We start from the raw sequence: 7,586 nt of genomic DNA on the forward strand, positions 1-7,586 counted from the left end.
TGGGTGTGCTGGACTTTACCTGTAGCCCCTGGTTTGCATTCTGCTGGGCAGCTGAGCCCTGCCAGGTGTCTGGGGGTGGAGGGATCAGACACCTACTGCTTTCCTTGGGCGCTATGGGCATGGGAAGCATGGAAACACCATCCTGGTTGTAATGTGGACAACATTTTGGACAAAGTAGAATAGTCCTTGGGACATCAAGACAAGCACCTGTATTCCAAGACTCTTCTAGGTGAGTCAGGGCATCTTTTTATCTTCTAGCACCTAAGCACAAAACTACTGTTACTCATGTTTGCTACAGCAGGGCTGGGGGGCTGCTGAGGGAGGATCCGTATGGGAAAAGGGCCCTTTCACACTTAACACTGAGTCAGGGGCTGCACAAAGTCATGCTAGACAATCACGTTGATTTTTCTCTGTTTGCATGCGTAAGGGATGGAATTAGTACGTCTCATGCCTTCGTCCCCTTTGTGGTTTGTGTCCTGGAAATTCTGTTTCCTTGATGTGTGATGACTTCTAGGCTCTGGACGGGCAAGTAATAGTTTTCCAAAACTGCAGCACGGGGATTTTTATTTTCCCCTTTCATGTTTTCTTTCAAACACTTCTCTTACACAAAACCCACAGAGAGAGTTCCAGGCAGTGTCCACCCATACGAAACCAGACATTTTTTCCATAATCTTTTTATAGATTTGATAATATTTAACTCGGCACATATTAAAAATGTATGGAGTACATAAAATTCATTATAAATGTCACCAAACGGGCCAATGGCTTTTTAATATCAGTGCCGCAAGGCTGCATTTTAGCCTATTTCCTGTCTGGATCCATTCCAGTGACAATTCCAGGAGGGGAATATATTTAGTCTGTATTTACTTAGTCTGTTTAACTTCCAGTTAGTGTCTTTGGCTCATCCCGTGGCCATGCTATTTTGGGATGATTTATACAATATTTACATTAAATTCTGCTAATATTTCCTTGCCTCTTGAAGTCGGATTACACTATTTACATCTCAAAGACCCAAGCTGGAGGAATAAGCAGCTGTTCCAGGCACTGGAGAGAATTTAGTGTAGGGGAGGCTGCCAGAAATGAGACCGTGTGTCTGAAATACTCATGGAGGAATTATTTAGGATAGGACCAGTCCTCCACGAAGGGAGGGGGAACGCTTGCCGTAGCAGTAAGAAACATGATTGTTCATTTTCTGGAAAGAATTTTGGGAGCGCTTTCCATTAATTGCAAATGACCTGGGCTAAACCCCAGCAGGACGCTGCTGCGGGCTCCTTGGCGGGTTGGACCTGGCTGGCCTTTGTCATTCTCTGTATTAGAAGCTGAATGTCACCGCTGTGCTGACCACCGAAACGAGGGTGAGTGCCACTCTGCCTCCATCAGAACAGTGCCTGGGACCGGGCTACAGCCACGCTCGGTCCGGTGGTCAAATGACTCTATTTTGGTTTTTCAGACTAAGTACCAAAGCTGAGACACGTGGTTTCTGTTCAACCCCTGGGAAATGAGCACAGTGTAGGATATGCTGGAGTATTTTAAAGAATTTTATTTTGAAGAATAAAAACATGACTACTGAAAGTAACAGGGTTGACCTCTTTGTTAAGGCTGAATCAAAAAGCAAGCAGACACACAAGGAAGAATGGCTGTGGGTCAGAGGAGATCCACGTTGTGTCCCCAGCAGCCGAGCAAAGCAGTGGGAGGGAATCCAGTGGATCTCTTTATTCAGGCCTCTGTGCGATGCAGTGTGAAAAGTAGGACAACGGCCCTTAGGGGTGTGATTTAACCTTGGACAAAGCTGAGAGATGCCTTCAAATCCAAGTCTGGATGCTGAGGCTGTGTTCCTCAAAGCAAAAAAGTCAATTTTGAACTTATAACTAAAATTAAGATAAAGTACATTCAGCCACGCTTAAATTTAACTGCAAACACGCATCAGGGTTAGGGGAAAAAACAGAAATTCCTCTCCATATGTATCAAAATTTACCTTCAGGATTGACCTGTGAAGTAACAAAGCGAGCAGCTGGACAGGATCAAAGTACACGGAGCCAGCCGCCTTCTCGATCCCAACAATATTTGGCAGAACAAATGGTTCTTCTACATTGATGGCACAATACAATGTAGTGGTCCAGGGGAAAAAATCCAAACTGTGGAAATATTTGACAGCTACTGTTATCTGGGGGTTGAGGGGGGGAGAAACCAAATTAGCTGGAAGTTTGGACTATAATTATTCTCGGAGGAATCTGCAGATCTTTTAAGTATAGGGGAAGGTTCCAACAGACATTCCTAATGGTTTGAAACTCTGGAGAACAAGTCTTGCTCTGAAAGCCAGTGAAACTTCAGGGTGGATAAATATTTTCTCTTTTTACTCCATTTAGTTCTCATTTTGAAGTCAATGAATTGTCTACAGTTCATGAACAAAATATTTTAAGTCTTAGATGGTTACCAATCCGCTCTAACGTTGGTGCTAAAGGGCATCCATTGTGCTTTACCGTGCCTTGTTTGCAACGTTGGGCACTTCAACACCAAGAAAAACTTTAACAGCAGTAAGAGAAATGTACCTGTGTATAAATAATAGCTGTCACCCAGAAGGATTTTGTTGACCTTGGAACAGATAAAATGACCCAGGAAAAAAATCAAAATGGGTAGAACCAAAAAGGGAATTGAAGCAGAAATTCTGTGATTCAGAGTGATCGCGAAATAGCCGGCATTCTGACTTGGACACCGCAGCACGGCACAAAGCAAAGCACAAGGCAGACTGATAAAGCCTCTCTGGCTCCTCCGGTCCACTGTCATGAAATATCCTGAACCACAGGGCTGGAGAGAGGGAAAGAGTTCAGATGAATCATTTTTATTTTCTAGGAAAAAGGGTGTGAGACAGCTAAACGGCATTTTTAACCCAGACAATTAAATAAATCAGACCAGGGGATGGCATAATGGAACCTCTTAAGAACAGCAGGTATGGGGTAGTAACAGCATGTTAATCAAGTCTTTTGTAAAAGGTTTTGCTGACTTCATCACTGATACTCAGTCTGGGATATGAGGGATGATTTATAGATGCTAGAAGGATATGAGTTAAATCATCTGTATTGCACCTGCCCCGTGGCCCCTGCCCTGAATTACAAGGGTGTGTTTACACTTGCACATCAAACAGGGCACCAAGTTGCCAGATTACTTTGTCAAAAGTTTAATTTTCTTTAAAAGGCCACAGAGACCATGTACGGTGTGAAGTGAGCATCAGTCCCAGCATGTAGCACTGCCGATAGCCCTGGTGGTGGCCGTCGTCCCGAGGGGCAGACACACACAACTGATACAGGCACCCTGACCATGAAGTAATTCTGGTTTAGGACCACTGATTTACACCATTTTTAACCAGTACATGATTAAAATCTTTCTTGGGGCAAGTTAAAAAAATAGAAACTATTAAATGCTGCTTTTTTTTTTTTTTTTTTTTTTTAGTATTTTTTGCACTGGTCATGTGCATATTGTAACATGTGGGTTTATTTTTAGTTTTTTCTTGCCTGTTCAGAAACAGTTCACTGGCAGCAATCATAACAGGAACGTCAGTTAATGGCCTGACTGCTGCTTTGCTCCTGTGAATTGGTGGGGAGGGGATGGGGTCTGCTGCAGCTAATGAACCCAGGCTGGGAAACCGCGCAGAGGAAGCAGGTGAAGGATTCACCTCTGGCATCTTGCCTTTGATGCTGTCGAGCATCATCACACTTGATGCTGCTTCATCTCCACTTACTGCTTCAGCATAGTGGCTCAAATGCATTGTTTTGAACATCTCCAAATCTATCAGAAAAAGAATTCATAGATGATGATCACTTTTGATAGAGGTAACAGAAGGCTCTGGCCAAGCGGCAAATATCCCACCTGTGCTTTCCTGCTCATGCTCAGCCTCAGAGAGGTGGTGACCACCAGTTCCAACCCCTAAAGCAAGCTAAATAACAGCAGAGTTGGGAGTTGGCCGGGTGATTTAGACAATTCTCCTCAAAATCCAAAAGAACTGTGCCTGCAAATCATGTGTGCGCTGTTGGACATCTTAGAGCATATGTTTAACTTTTTAGTACAAGTTAACCATAGCATAATGGAACATACAGTTAATGTTTTTATTCTCTTTATTAGTATTTTTAATGTAATTTTAATATCGTTAAAGGCGGTTATTGAGCTCTAAATAGGAACATCTGGGAAGAAAAAAATTTTCCACATACATTGAAGTATGTTGGGAAACAGTAGTGTTTGGGAGGGACAGAGTGGAAAATTGTACACATCTTGCTAAAATACACACACTCCCCTTAAATGAGGGTAGCTCCTGGTGCAGCTACTGGAGAGCAGCGGGGTCCCGTTCCTCAGGCTGCGGCTGTGTGCAGAGACACGTCTCCGGCAGGGTGTGTTGTTTCCACTCCTACACATCATCTTTCCTACTCGTAATGGCGTGTTGGCTTTTAACTTCGCCGAGGTGTGGTTAAGCCAGGGCTGCCACTGTTTCTTTTTGCCATCCTTTTTCTGCAGAACCCAAGGAAAGAGCAGGGACAGAGACACATGATGCTGCTGGTTTATCTGCATCTTGGAGAAGCTGCTCTTCCCCTGGTTGGGACACAGGGCTTGTGGTTTTCTTTAAACTCTCAGAGTTCTTCTGTCATATTTTGATCATTTTCATCCTACTGGTTGAAAATTAAGGCAGTAACTGTGTTAAATTAGGTGTGTACTTTATCTGAATTCAATGTCTTCCAAACACTGCCCTCGTGACAACTCTGCGGCACAGCCTGCAACTTCAGTGTTATAGAAGTGACCGTAACAGTCAGATTTGATTCAGAAATTACTTAAGAAATGAGAAATGTTCATTCTTTAGTCTAAAATGTTTTGGTGGTGGTTTGTGGTGGATTGTCTTTTGGGGTTTTTTTTTCCAATTTGTCAGATACTTCTATTTTATTCTATTGTATTTTACAACATCTTTTATTTCCTGTCAAACCAGCCCTAACAGCTAAATCGAGATTATGAATCTGGAAGTATTTTTCCCAAAGACATAAGGTTAAGACTAAAGCCAAGGAGACACTGGCTGTAGGTCTGGTGTTCAAAACACCAGCCAGTTGTTTGTTGTGGCCATTCACATTGATTTTCTTCCTCATCTGTCTTGCTCTTTCCCGTAAGACCGGGTGTCCCACTAATGTGCTTCTTTCTGAATCTTACTTCACAGGCAACTTCATAACACTTAGCCACTTCTCCTATCTGTCTGGAATACTGCTGGGGATAGAAAAACAGCATTCCCTTTGTCTTCAACAGACTTAACAGTGGACAAGCTCACAAACCTAATCCAAAGTCCATTGTATGAACACCGGAATGGATGGGGATGGGTCTTCAGTGTATATTTTGTTGGGTATCAGTTTGACATGTAAGATAGAGTGTAACAGAGACTCTGAGAGTAACAGAGGGTTTCATATCTCTGGCCAGCAGGGATATAGCATATGTCTTTTAAAACTGCCCCCTCCTATGAACACATGTAAGCTTGCAAGCCAGGAAATAATGAAGAGACGATTATTCATCTGAGTATTTATACTTCTACTGGTATTATTGTTTTTATTTTTGTGGAGCACAGCTTACTTTGGACTTGGCTAGTGTTTGGAAGCTCTCCATCCCAAGATCTAATACGCAAAACAGGAAGCGGATTTGACAGGCACATGCAATAGTATAGGCAAACACAAAACAACACTGTAAATGTTTGGCTCCGGACCAGCTTTGTATGTGATGTTGAAACATTTGGTACTCTGCTTAAAGTTTCTGCACGGAAACATCTGTGAGATTCTGCCACAGATAAAGTGAAATGTTTGATCAGTCTTTGTTCACCTAGAAAGGCATTGAGAAGGCTTCACTCAGTCCTAACTGTAGAACCAAAACGCGCCTTGTTATTCCGACACGCAAAGCCCATGTGCTGCCTATAGTGGTGCTCTGCCAAGAAATGCTGGTGCAGTGCCCTGGCAGCTCAATACAGGCCAGGTCACTCGTGTCACGTCCCTGCTGGGCCACGGAGCAGGGTCATTACGCAGCTCTGGATCTAACACGCTTCCCCTCACTCTCCAAGGGCAGTTCTACTGCTGTGTCCTCTCTCCATCAGCAGAGAAGCATCTCCAGTGGAGGCCTCTAATGAGTTCTGTTTGTCATAAGGCTTTCACGCTGGTATGTCTACAGAACATACTGTCTTAGTGCCAGGGCTTTTTGGAGAGCCTGCGACAAAAGACAGGGGTCAATCCCACTTTACGCTAATGCTGTGTGTTTAAGCCAGTTGTCTGCACCAGTGGGATCGTGGCATCAACTAAAGCCTGAATGTGCAGGTGGGTTCAGTCTGGTCGATCACTGAGCTGTTGGCCCTTGGCTGCAATGCAGTGAAGAAGCCACAGTCCCTTCAGACAGAACAGGCAGGTGTCTTCTAGCAGAAAGACACTGACTTGGTGAGCACAGGCAGCTCCTCCGAGGCTGCAGCCACCATGCCAGGTTAACAGCCTGTGGCCTGGGGGTAGGACAGAGGGACACGTGGGAAGGCGCGCGGCCTGTTTTCAGGCACGTGTTCCCCAACAGTCTGCATAAAACAGGTGGGGTTTCCTTTTCTAAACACCATTATTTTCTGAATGCATAAATATACTCCTAACTGTGACAATACACTTGCCAAACCCTTCCACTTTTCGGAATTACTGTATTGTGATCCCAGGACAGCACTATCATTAAGCAAAAGGAGTTCAAAGATTTGCATGCTGCTTTTAAGGATGACTTAAATTTCATAAACATTTGTATCTACTCACTGTAGATATATCATCTAGAGAAAAGTGCTGTTGGGAGATTTTCCATGCAGCATGTACTATATCTAGAAATGCTCAAAGGTTTTGCATACTATATTTTTTTGTTGTATGATGGGGGTTCCTTAGTAGCCCATTTTCTGATATTATGGCTTCACATAATCAGATGGTGTTTTGGCTCTTTCCAAACTATGTAAGACATGGGTGCTCTACTGGACTGTTAATTGTAGGTTTGCTATCTGGGAGGAGAATTTGACAACATGAGGTTACTTTATTATTTAAAGGGAAAAAAATCATTAGACGGCAGAGCAAACTGTCAGGAGAAGTGGTAATGTCTCCTGATTTCTTCAGACTAAGACTATATGTTGAAGATACAGCTTGGCCAAACATAAGGTAAATGACTCAAGCAAATTGCAGCCAGTTCTTGATTCTTTTTGAAAATTATGTGGTGGGATACACAGGATAAATGAAAAAAAAACAAAAAAAACCCCCATGTGAAACCACAAAAGGTATGTAAAATCAGCCTTAGCAACAGGTTACAAGAGACTAACGGAAGAAAGAGGAGTCGGTGAGAGCATCTGCTACGCTGAGCTATCTGAGTTAGTCCTGGCTGAGCTGTTAACATTTGCCTTACTCCTCTGTAACCTCCTCAGTAAGTATCGAAGGGTCCTGCCCTTCCACCTGTAGCAGCTCCTTGGCTCTTACCCGCTGTGACCGTGTTTGGCGCAGGTCTGTAGTGGCTGTGGGCAGCCAGGTCTAAATCCTGAGGGGTCCCCACATTGCCTCCTGCCCGAGCCCCCCCCACCA

This window comes from Falco cherrug, chromosome 10 (assembly GCF_023634085.1).
Source record: "Falco cherrug isolate bFalChe1 chromosome 10, bFalChe1.pri, whole genome shotgun sequence".
NCBI classification, from domain to species: Eukaryota; Metazoa; Chordata; class Aves; order Falconiformes; family Falconidae; genus Falco; species Falco cherrug.